This window comes from Hippocampus bargibanti, linkage group LG05 (genome assembly GCF_051943395.1).
Source record: "Hippocampus bargibanti isolate YZ-2025 linkage group LG05, ASM5194339v1, whole genome shotgun sequence".
Classification (NCBI taxonomy): Eukaryota; Metazoa; Chordata; class Actinopteri; order Syngnathiformes; family Syngnathidae; genus Hippocampus; species Hippocampus bargibanti.
Window position 1 is genome coordinate 28732443 of NC_142738.1, and position 12675 is coordinate 28745117.

Below are 12675 nucleotides of genomic sequence, written 5' to 3' on the forward strand. Positions count from 1 at the left end.
GCATTCCCACGCATAGAAATGCATATGGAGCGCGGAACAGAGAGATCGGGGGAATTACGGGGCAGAATCAGTCGGACTCGGATTCAGACACACGCACGCAGACTCGCAGAGACCCGCACAGATCCGCACAGCGTCGGATGGAGTTTACAGCACGACTTCCTCGACTCCACGCCACGATCAAGCTCTGGGATACATTTGCGTGTCACTTGCCTGAGAGATCTGACAACGAACCTACTTACAAATAATGAGAAACATCCAAATGAAGAGTAACATTAATGATCGCGGAAAACAAAGTCATATGTATCAGATTAAACTCAAATATATGAGCCTTGAAAAACAAGACACCAATTCAGTCCCATTCTGGCATGCTCTAAGCCAGGGGTGTCCAAAGTCGGTCCTCGAGGGCCAACGTCCTGCCTGTTTTCCAGCTCTCCCAGCAGCAACGCACCTGATTCAAATCATCAGGACCATTTTCAGAGCTGCAGAACTGCTTCAGAGCTGGCTGATGAGCTGATCATTTGAATCAGGTTTGTTGCTCCTGGTAGAGCTGGAAAACAGGCAGGACAGCAGCCCTCGAGGACCGACTTTGGACACCCCTGCTCTAAGCGAATTGCTTGCAGCTTGTTGGACAGTCATGTAGATTCACGTTTCCTGGAATGGTTTGGACCGCGAATAAGAAAGGGTGTCGAGCTCCATAGCTCAAACTTTGAGCATCGAAGGCTTCGAAGCATTCCATATCTGGCTTCAAAAGTTTGTTTGACGACATCAGCTGAGTAATGCTGCCATGTGTACTGATCAAGGCGAGGTTAAATGACAATGCGTGAATGGAAAGAAAGAAAGCCATGACCTGCACTTCTAATTTTATCTTTTTTTGTATTGTCGGCGGGCACTAGGACCATGCATCTCACCCAGCAGATGTACAGCAGGGGGCGTGTATACATGAAGAATGTTTTACAGCATTTTCTATGTTTGAAGTAGATCCACTTGTTAGCCATTGGAATGAAGATGTGTCTACAGTCAGCCGTGTGTGCTCCTTCCTCTACTGCTACAATAGTTTTTATTTTGTATTTTTATATACCTGTCCTTTATGCTGGAGTTGTTGGGAAATATATTTCTTCACTTTGTTGATTGCGTTGTCACACATGGATTTTTTTTAAACATACTTCATACAGGACTGGTTCTGTACCAGTTTTTTCATTGTCCTCATTAACAAAAGTGTGTTAATATTTGAGTGGTGTTGTTCTGTTGATGTTTGGTATGGACTGTCAACTTGCAGTACTGTATCTTGTGCTGACCTTCCCGCCTGTCAATTTTTGAAAATCAATGTGGTGGGGCTGAAACGTTTTGCCAGCCCGTCTTTGAGCGAACACCTAATTTCTCATACACATTTAAAAGCACTGGAGGGCAGCAGCACTCAAGGCGACATCACCACGTGTGACACTTAATCCCCCAATTCAAAAAAAATGGCAAGAGTCAACAAAAAAAGCAGGGATGACGCTCCAATGATGAATGGAAATTTGACTATTTATTCTCCAAAACGCGCAATAACTCAAAAGACAGTGACTGTTTTTAAAGAGTATAATGTAAAATTACAGTACTGAACGTTACACACTGATGTGTACTCAACTGTATTTAGAGAGCACTTTTAATCAGACAAGCTGCATACAAAATGCTGTACATGGACAACTATCATATACAGACAAAAAAAACTGTCACAAAGTTGGAAAGCACCAGTGAATAAGACTAATATCAAGGCTCAATTGTGCTGAGTCAAATGCAGAGTACAATTCCAAAGAGTCCAAACAAAGCGAATCAAAGTCTCGCTTTATTTGGGAGCTAAGTCGGTAGCTGGATCCCAAAAGGAGCAGATGGAGACAGGCGTACCGAGCAATACTATTTAATTAGGTCCGTAAACTCCAGACAGACAAAAATCAACTCAAAGCAATGGCCAAATAACGACCAGGAAATACAAACGACGCAAAAACAAAAAGCACTAGCACAAAGGTGAGGAGAAAAAACAATCAACCGTATACAAAACGAAATTTGACAGACCCAATTTACAAATGCACCAAAAGGTGATCAACAAGAATCGGAATAATGAACACGGCAACTTTAACAGTGAAATGAAGTGAGCTGACTTGAAATTCGGTGCACCACCGTGAGGTTGACTGTCTTCACGCGGGAAGGAGGAATGCCCGTGACAAAGTCCATGGAGATGTGAGACCAAGGTCGGTGGGGAACCGGTAGAGACTGAAGCAATCCCACCGGAGGCTGGTGCGAGACCTTACTGCAGGCGCAGGCCTGGCAGGCCTTGACGTACGCCATAATGTCTCTTCGAAGCTCCAGCCACCAAAACCGCTGAGAGATGAGATGTAAAGTCCTGTTCACCCCAGGATGGCAGGCCACCTTGGAGGTGTGTCCCCATTGCAACACCTCTGAGCGCAAGGTTGGGGGGGACAAACCGTTTCCTCGTCGGGCAGGCTTTTTGGACCGGGGTTCCCTCTTGGGCCTCCTGACCTTCTTCTCAATTTCCCACCTCAGTGCCCCAGGATACGCTGGGTGGGAAGAATGCTCCAAATGCATCCTCCTTCTCCGCAAGGTCCGGATACGGGAAAGGGCATCAGGCTTCGTGTTCTTCGACGTGGGATGATAGGTGAGTGTAAAATTTAAACGAGTCAACATTAGTGCCCACCGAGACTGACGGGAGTTCAGTCTCTTAGCTGAGCAGATGACGGCCAGGTTCTTGTGAATAGTGTACAACGCAGACCGAACAATAATATTTAATTAGGTCCGTAACTTCAGACAGACAAAAATCACCTCAAATGCGCTGGCCAAATAAGACCAGGAAATACAAACAACATGAAAACAAAAAACACTACCACAAAGGCGAGGAGAAAAAACAATAAAGGGTATACAAAACATACCTAATTCACAAATGCACCAAAAGGTGATTAACAAGAATTGGAATAATGAATACAGCGAACAAGAGATACAATAACAACAAGGACAAAAGCGCATTATACCAAATCTACCAAAAAACGAGCAGTGTCAAGGCAAATAATTCACTAGCAAACAAATGGCAGAATGACACTCCTTAAATACGGCGGTGAATAATTAGGAGATTGGCAGCAGGTGTGTTACAAGCTGGGAAGCACAACACCGCCACCTGCTGCCGAATCTGAACATGACAAAAAGTGAGTTTTGAGGCGGGATTGTACAACAAGATGACATGGAAGGAGCACATAGAGAAATTGAATAAGCTTGAACTAGTTCAATTTCACAGGGACATTATCTTGCAAGAGCCCGAGAGTCTAATGAGAACACCACACTGGCTAGTTGCAACGGTGAATTTATGAAAGACTGCGTGATGACTATGGTCAAGAAAATCTCTCTTAAGAAGCAGCAAGTGTTTGCCAAAATCCGCACACATGTTTGAAGAAGTGTCATCGGACATCTCAAAACAATTTAGAGATGGAGGAAATGTGTTTGGTAATTTTTCCCCTGCTCGTTTGCAACAAAAACACTCACACAATGTATGGAATGTGCAAAAATGTGTCAACTCCAGTGCCAGGGTTTTTGTCATTTTCACTCAAATTAGAGGACCCCCAGAATATTGACTTTCTAGGACTACATAAACAATCAGTGCATTGTAAGACACATTAGACTCATTTCTTTCATCAGAAAAACGAATTAATTCCCAAGTTATATGAATCTGGAGCTATCTGAGCTTGAAATGGAGGCAGCCGTACAAAAGGCAAATGCTACCCCCTTGTGGGCGGGGGGGGCGTTGCCAGAGGTCTTACCACCGCTTTATCACCACCCCCCGCAAGAAAAATCGGGAATGGCGGTCATTGAGTTAAAATAAAAAGGCAAATGAGAAACACAGAATGGCTTACAAAAATGTTTCATATATTGTATTGTATAGTGTTCAATGTAATGAACAACCCCCCACCTCCCGTGACATTTTACTACATAAAATCTGCCCCCCTTTGCAAAACGTTCGGACACCTCTGGTCTAGGGTGACTCCCCTGTCGCCCAGTAGTTGTTTGGCATGCCTCGTATTCTTACCAATCAATGCCTTTCTGTGCTCTGCTGACCTACTGACACATATGTTGGCTGTGCTTTGTCAGGAGTCCATCTTCTGTCACGGTTGCCAAACACTTCTCTTTCATAGAGGTGGCCCATGTTCATTGAATATATTTATCCCATAGCCACACATCTCTAGCAATACTGATACTGCTGCACAGATCAGCTGATTGTTCGTGAGGGCTACTTCTTTGTGCTGTGTTGATGCAATTCATTGGTAATTTTTCTGCCTCTTCTTTCTTTCACCTTAACTAACAGTTGGTTGGTGAATACCCCCAGGTCTAAATAATCTTCTCTCTCGGGTCCATTGCTATATCTCTTGCGCAGTTATTGCTCAGTTAGGAGGAAAACATTGTTTCTGGGTCACCCATACTTCTCCCTCTTGGCTTCTCTGTCACCACAGTTGAGTAAGAGAGCCATAAATGTAAAATATTTAGAAATGTTTTTCAGTGAGAGCCACGCACACACACACACACACGCACACACACACACACACACACACGCACACACACACACACACACACACACACACACACACACACACACACACACACACACACACACACACACACACACACACACACACACACACACACACACACACACACACACACGCACACACACGCACGCACACACACACACACACACACGCACTTTTCAACAAAATGTCAGAATGTATTATTTACAGAAAAACTGATCCTGTGACTGTAAAGTGACCTTGAAAGTTTTGAAAGGCGCTTAGAAATGAAATGTATTATTATTATTATTATTATTATTATTATTATTCAAAATAACTTTGCGATAGTATTCACCATTAACATGAATGGTTTTCCGTTCCTCATGATTGGTAATAATCTAGCCAAACGATAGGAATGAAAGTCAATTTGCCAGGTCCATAGGCGAAGTTACTGTTAGCTAGCGTGCACACGGCTCATGAGCTTCCACACTTGCTTTCTGCTGTCTCTCGAAGTATATTGATGCTAACGTTAGCATGGGGCTCGTCAAAGTGCCACTGACATTTGACTGTCTCATCGATGGTATTGTTTCATTGCAAATTAGAATCAGAACCTTTTCTTGCCACAAAGGCAAATCATTATGTTTATTCAACCTGAAGTGTAGGATATTACTCGTCATTTTTTTTATTCGTCAGACTTATTTAAAAGGGCCGTTTTCCTGTTTTAACAACAGACAGTATCATCCAATCAAACTTGCGCATTCCACCAACTGCTGCCCAAACAGGAAATGAACAGGCAAGCCAGATGCTATCATCAAAAGAGCTATATATGGCTCGCGAGCCATAGGTTACCGACTCCTACACTAGTGTATGCTTATTTTTTATTTCTTTAAAAACGGAAACTGTGATGCGGAAGTATGATTGTACATGACAACATTCCTAATTCCTAATTTAACCATTGATTCACTGCATGTACAACTACTGAAATAAATAAACCCTTATTCCAACCTCCTATGGGCTTGTCCCCTTGGGTCTTCTAGAACTACCAAGTTAAACAGGTGTGCGTGTGTAAATGTTTGGCCAAGCAACGGGTGTTTTCCTTGGGAGACAAAGCATTCACCCTCCTATGGTTCCTATCTTCATTGCTTACAAAACCAAAATATATTATTCAACTATTTTTTGTTATGATTTTTGTTGCTTTGTACCTTAGTGCGGGGACATTCCTTTTCTTTAATATTCCTCTCGAAATCTGGCTTGTACTCAATTGTTGCCCCTTGAAGCAGGCATTATCTGCATGCAAGCTACAGCGGTTACTTTCGACTTACGTCCGCTTGCCATATAGGGCAAACATTTTTGTGCAAAGATTGACTTTTGAAAGACAAACTTCCCGGGATTGACCCAATCATGCACGTGCAGACAACCAAAAAAACAGGTCCATATTTTTTAAGCATATTTGTGGAAGGAATGCACAATTCCCCAAAATAGCTTTAGTAATTAACATGCTGTAAGTAGTTCTTAGTACCTCTAATAATATCTGGTACACAGACCTGAAGAATATGTGAACTTTGGCCAATGTATTATCGACGGTTGCCCGACAGGAGTGATTCACCTTCACATTTCTCATGGCATCCTCCTTGCAAAGGACATTGGAGAATATATACTTGTGTCTGTTTTTTTATTTAACTGCAGCATTTGATACAGTGTATCACGTTAGTCTGTTGATTGGTTTCAGCGCTTGGTGGGTATTGGCGTGAACACTCTTCAATGATTTATGTCCTATTTCGCTGACGGTACCTTGGCTGCTCTGAATCACATACTGCGCCTCTGTCAAGTGGTGTTGCAAAAATCTCAATTCTGGGGACTCTGCTGTTCTCACTGTACCTTCCCCCGTTGGGTTTAATATTAAGCAAACAAGGTATTTCCTTCTACTGATGTGAAGATGACTGTAAGATCTATGACCCACTAAGCAAAGAATACCCTTTTTCATTCAAGACACTTTTGTCCTGCCTGGAGTAAATCAAAACCAACCTGGACGGCACAACATTTCTTGAATTTCAATGAAAAGAAAACAGAAGTTATACAGTTTGGTCCCAGTGGCCCTGATAGATCCCATCCTGTAGACTTTCGCCCACCTGTCTCCTTATCTTATACAAAGGACATCCGACACCATTTTTTTTGTTTCCTAACTGACCTCAGAAAAACGTTTTATAGCATCTAAAATACCCAAAATACGCAGGCTGATATTTTGAGTCAAATGCAAAACACCAATAAAAAACTGCAACAAATTGAGCTGTGAATTGTGGATTTTCAGAAAGTCCCGCCCCCAGTTCATGATGTCACGCCAAGACGTCTTGCCTTGCTCGAGAATCAAAACAATGGCTTCAGATCGGAGAAGATGCTTTCTTGAAGTTTGTTTTTGAGCATCCAGTTATGAATAGTATTTAAATAGTACTGAAGAGGAAAGCATACATGTTTGCAATCGATTAAAGGAGTCCTCCCATATCAATTCGAGCCGTCATTGACAGCAATGTAGCGTCCCAGACAAAGGCAGAAGGTGGCGCCCAAGCTCTGTTGGAAATGGGCTGATTTGTCTGCTGAGAATTTGTGTCAGTGAATATCAAATACAGTAAAGTCTCGTTATATCGATAACAAGTTTGTTGACCAATGATAATGAGACAAGTGGAGGCCCAAGTTTACAGGATGTGATATACACGGGCCAGTCGGACCAAACACTTCTGTCTTGTTTTTAATGAAGTTCAAGAAAAGAAAAGAAACATTGAATATGCAGAAAAGTGCTTAAGATTGAATTGCTGTCTTAGATTTTGTATTATATTGTATTTTATTTTTTGCTATTATGTTATTACAACTTCAAGATTACACTGCAAGAGTCTGCCCTTACAGCAGCTCATAATTTTTGATCTTCTACTTTCTTCTTTTCATAACGTTGCTGCTGAAAATTCGAATTTCTCCATTGTGAGAAGAATAAAGGTTTTCTTTTTCTTATTTAAAAAAACATTGCATTTCTTGACGAGCAGTGGACGGAGGACAAGCCATTTTGTTTTGAAGCAATATTCATGCATAGATAATGTATGTGGAGCGGCAGATATTGTGTCTAACAAATTATTTTGACTTGATTTGCGTTTGTTGCCAGCCAAAACTATAAGTAGAAAGTAAAACCTATACCAAATGCAAGAGTAACAAGAAGTTGTTTTATTTTCACAGCCTTTACAAAAATAGAAAAAGTATGAAAGGCCCCATTTGTCAATGATACATCGCATCGCATTCAAAAACCCCAACCGGGGCAAGGAAAAACTCAAAATTCCATTTTGGTGATGCAGAAGAAAGCTTGAGAGACCACCACAGATGAGGGTTGAATTGTGTAAAAATTCTCTAAAACATCCGACCTGGCACAATAATATCCACATGGAAGAGGTTTATAGTTCCATTTTCAAATAAAAATCACATTTCAATTTGTCAGTTGTCCAACGCGCCATTTCTCCAAAGTAGCCTCGGCATTGAAGGCCCTTCACAGCTTCTCTTTGCTCTACTTACTGTTGTAAGGAGTATTTTATTTTCATGGTGTCATAACCTCCCATTTGCTGCATTTAAACCATAAGACATGACTTTCAAAGCTTCATTTTCAAATGTATTCACTCTTAGTCTGCAGAATTTCTAGTTGTGGTTGTTTGTGCTGGACAAAGTGACCTCTCAAAACAAGCCATGTACGGCTTTGTACAATTGGACTTGTGCGGATTGTGAAGCAGCATACGTATGTTCCATCAGATAGGGATGCTGATTTTGCTTCGCCGATAATTGAATAGAAAAGTAACACTGTGATGTACATCATCTTATTAGAAGTTGTTGTACTGTCATTATTAGAGCTATGTATTGGCATCGCGATCGTTACCATGCACTTGTAGGCCAAATACGGTACCAGTGCTGTGGATAGAGTTCATTCTCTTCATCAATGTGCATTGTGTTTAGGAATAAATTTCCTTTGCAAGGTCTCTAACTGTTGGACCGCCCTCACTTCTCTCCTGTCTGATCTTTTTTTGTGTCAAATCTTATTAATGCAGATATTTCATAAGAATGTTGACCGTTCGTGTTGAATCCCCCACCCCTCACACCTCTGCCCCATCCTTCCTCGTTATTCATTTCACTCTACTGCGTCTGTTTGTCCCACACTTTCCTTCTCTAACATCCTGCCCAACCAGGGCTGTTAGGGAATAAGGCTCCCTAACAGCAGCACCTGAATCAACCCTTTGTTTCATCACTGTATATGTCGAACAGAAAACTCCCTCATGTCGATGTGGCTGAACGTCAGCTTCAATAATGTTTACACACATCCTGTCTTGGCTCACATTTCCACAGAGCACATTTGTAACTGTTTGTAAAATGTGCTTCAGTCAGAATCCTACCTTTTTTTTCCTCTCGAAAACCACATGGGTACGGCCCCACAAATTAAAATCTAGAGCTGCTGATTTTAATGTCAAAAAAATAACAATGACAAGGCACATTAAAATAAATAGTTCAAATACATTGGATCATTGATTAGTTTGGTAACTTTTAACATTGTTTTTTTTTATCTTAATTTAACACGTGTTTTGTCACTTGCTACCGATTGATGGGTCAGGAAACAGCCAATCATGGCGCTTATGAAGTCCACAAGCTTAGCTGTGATTGGTCGTTAAATGAGCCCTGAATATATTCAATGTAATTTTCAGTCCACACCAAGTGGCATTATGCATTTTTAAGGAGATAATTATACATATTATATCATGAAGTTTTTAAATTCTCCATTGACAAAATATTGTTTATTTATTTATTTATTTATTTATTTATTTATTTATTTATTCATTTCTTTTATTTCTACAGTGTATTTGTTTGTTTCTTTGTTTATTTAGTATTTTAGTTGTAGGTTTATTCCAAAAACGGGCAAAGATTGTCTCCAGATGGGAGCAATACCGATGACCACATGCATGTGTGCGCGCAGACATACACACACAGACGCACACACAGACACACACGCACAAACACACATGCACACACACTCACACACACACACACACACACACACACACACACACACACACACACACACACACACGCACACACACATACATACACACGCACACACGCAAACACACAAAACCAGGTCATTTTCACTCTCTCTCTCTCTCTCTCTCTCTCTCTCTCTCTCTCTCTCTCTCTCTCTCTCTCTCTCTCTCTCTCTCTCTCTCTCTCTCTCTCTCTCTCTCTCACTTTTGCATGTTACATGCCCACACTTGGTGCTTAAACTGGTCCTGTTTATTCCCTTACGACATCCTGAGATTTTCCATGACAGAGTCACTTTAAATGGAAGCTTTTCTGGTCAGGAAACACAGTATAATGTTGACATATGGTCTCTCTATGGCTTCTCAGAAACTAATCATCACTTGGTGCGAAATAACTTTCACTTCAACCAACTACAAAAATCCAACTCCTTTATTCCAAATGTCATTCGGAATGAATGGAGCTGTAATTGCATTTTGTGGAACATAGGTTTGGGCATTAACAAACATGTACGGGGACCATGTACTGATACAAATAATTTCGTTGTATTTATTTACCGTTACAGAAAAAAAACACCACAGAATCAGAATTGAGACACATTTGTTATACACATAGATTATTCTGCAGGATTACAATTTCCATTTGGGTAGAGAGACGCTATTACCTAGTTGTTTGGCTGAGCCCTCATTGCTACAAATGGATAAATTGTCAATGTGCTAACAGACCCCATTTGCATAGTTGTTGTGAGTTAATGGCGGATGTGGGCATTGTCAGTTGAGTGAATCCGTCAGTGAACTACCGTCAGTAACTCAGGCCAGCGCAATCCGTTCGAGCCGTTAGCAGAAGTGAAATGGCGTGGAGAATGGACTTACTGGTACTACGACACTTGCATGTGCCACACACAGCTAAATACTGAATGAAAGAAAAAACAGTGTACCTTACAATCCCAGAAATATTAATAATGTTTTCCATATTCTTTTTATTTCACCAATCACTACATTGGGCTTGCGTGTGTATGCGTGTGTGTATGCGTGTGTGTGTGTGTGCGTGTGTGTGTGTGTGTGTGTGTGTGTGTGTGTGTGTGTGTGTGTGTGTGTGTGTGTGTGCGTGTGTGCGTGTGTGTGGTGTGTGTGTGTGTTGTTTCTTCATTTGACTGCATTTTGGCTTGTGCAGCACCTTTGTGTGACATGGAAAATATGTCCTCAATGAGGAATGGTCTCTTGCATGTGTTTCAAGCTAAAAAATTGACGAAAACAATGAAGGTCCGTCAGTCCAACAAGTTATCTACCTCCAGCAAACAGTTCTGTTGTGAGGGGAAGGTGGACAAAGGGGTTGTGTTGTGTCCTCCAAATGTGTCCAGTTAAAAAAAGAAAAAATAAAATTCAGAACACATTAAGTTGAGACCAGCAATCACTGTTTGTAATATGATCGCTCAAGGACTGATTAATCTCAAATAAAATGTACAAAGAAATGTATGAGCTGTTATTCAGAATGCAAAGCTCGCTGTTGACCCAATGCCCACATACCCTACCATCGCAAATCACACACAGATTTGCAATTTAAACATGACACGAGTAATGAAAATATTTTTGAGGGACATGTCAAAAATAACTTACCTCTCGCAACAAATAAATTGCTTCAAACGCCAAATGGTGTTCAATTAATCTGTCTGTCTGACGATTCAATCTGCAGACCAGTAAACACTTGGTTAGCATTTCTGCCTCACAGTTTGTATGGTTTAGTTTTGAATTTAGGTACTCTGGCTTCCTTCCGCATTCCAAAACCAAATCCAATCCAATCCAAAATAGGAATCAACGTGATATGTATTTACTGTATTTATAACCTTTTATGGAATGTTGGTGTTTGTACTACATTCATAACTGCACGTCTCTGTAATAGGTAACCAGTAACTGTATATATTTTTGAAGTAACACCCCCTACCCTGTTGGTCAAGTACAAAAAGCCTGATCTGTTTGCAACATACCTCAAGTTGCTTGATTCACATCTAATAGGCATGATAAAACATCAGTGGCCACCAAAACTTAACAAGCATCTTTTCATTTACCATTCCACTGAGTGGATTTGTCTGGTAGGTGTGGGGGTTAGATGGTAACACGCAAAACGACACACTGAATGCCTGTTTGCCATGAACAAACTTTCCACTTCTTGGCACACACAGGCTCTTTTCCAGCGTGTTTGTGTATATAGGCGTGTGTGTGTGTGTGTGTGTGTGTGTGTGTGTGTGTGTGTGTGTGTGTGTGTGTGTGTGTGCGCGTGTGTGTGTGTGTGCGCGCGCGTGATTGCTGGCTAAGTAAACCCCATCGTGGTCCAAGAGCAAAATGAATAAAAGTGCCTTTTGTCAGACATCAGGCTCGGTGTAGGAAGCGGAGTGGGTGGGGCAGGGGTGAGCCAGTGTGGAACAAACATGAATGTACCCTCAGTTCCCCCAGACATCGCGCTTCCCTGACTACTTTCACAGCGGCGCTAGAAGAGAGGAGGTGGACCTGAATGTGGAGTCAGGAGGGGCGCCCGGAGCGAAAGTGGAAGGAGTATGAAGAGTATCAGTGAGGGAGCGGGAATTGAGGGGGTGGGTTTAGCCAAACAGGCACTGAGCTCATTGGAACAGCAATGTTATTTTATCCTCCTACCAAGCATGTAGATTTTGGAAGGCATACAAGACACTAGTACACCAGTTCCCTCAGTCGCCCCAGACTACAGGAGCAGAGAAGAGACTTTCGGAATCCTAAGCATCCTCACATACCAGAGGGCATCTCTCGGTGAGACACTCAGATCTCAATCTTCACACTCGGAGAGTTGGATGGCTTCTTGAGTGAGTTTTGACTGTCCTTGATTCTTGGATCATTTCATTTGTCTCCAACAACGTCGTCATTATTTTCTTAACGCACTTATATATCGAAAAAGACACAAAGGTTCTCTAAATATTTGTATTTCTTAATTAGATTAATTGTAATTTTTGTTTTATTCTGTTTCTCCCTCAGGTTCTCAGTGCTCTTGCAAAAAATAACTGGAATGGCTCATTGCCCCTGGATGTGGTATGTTTATCCTTTATTCTGCTCTCGAG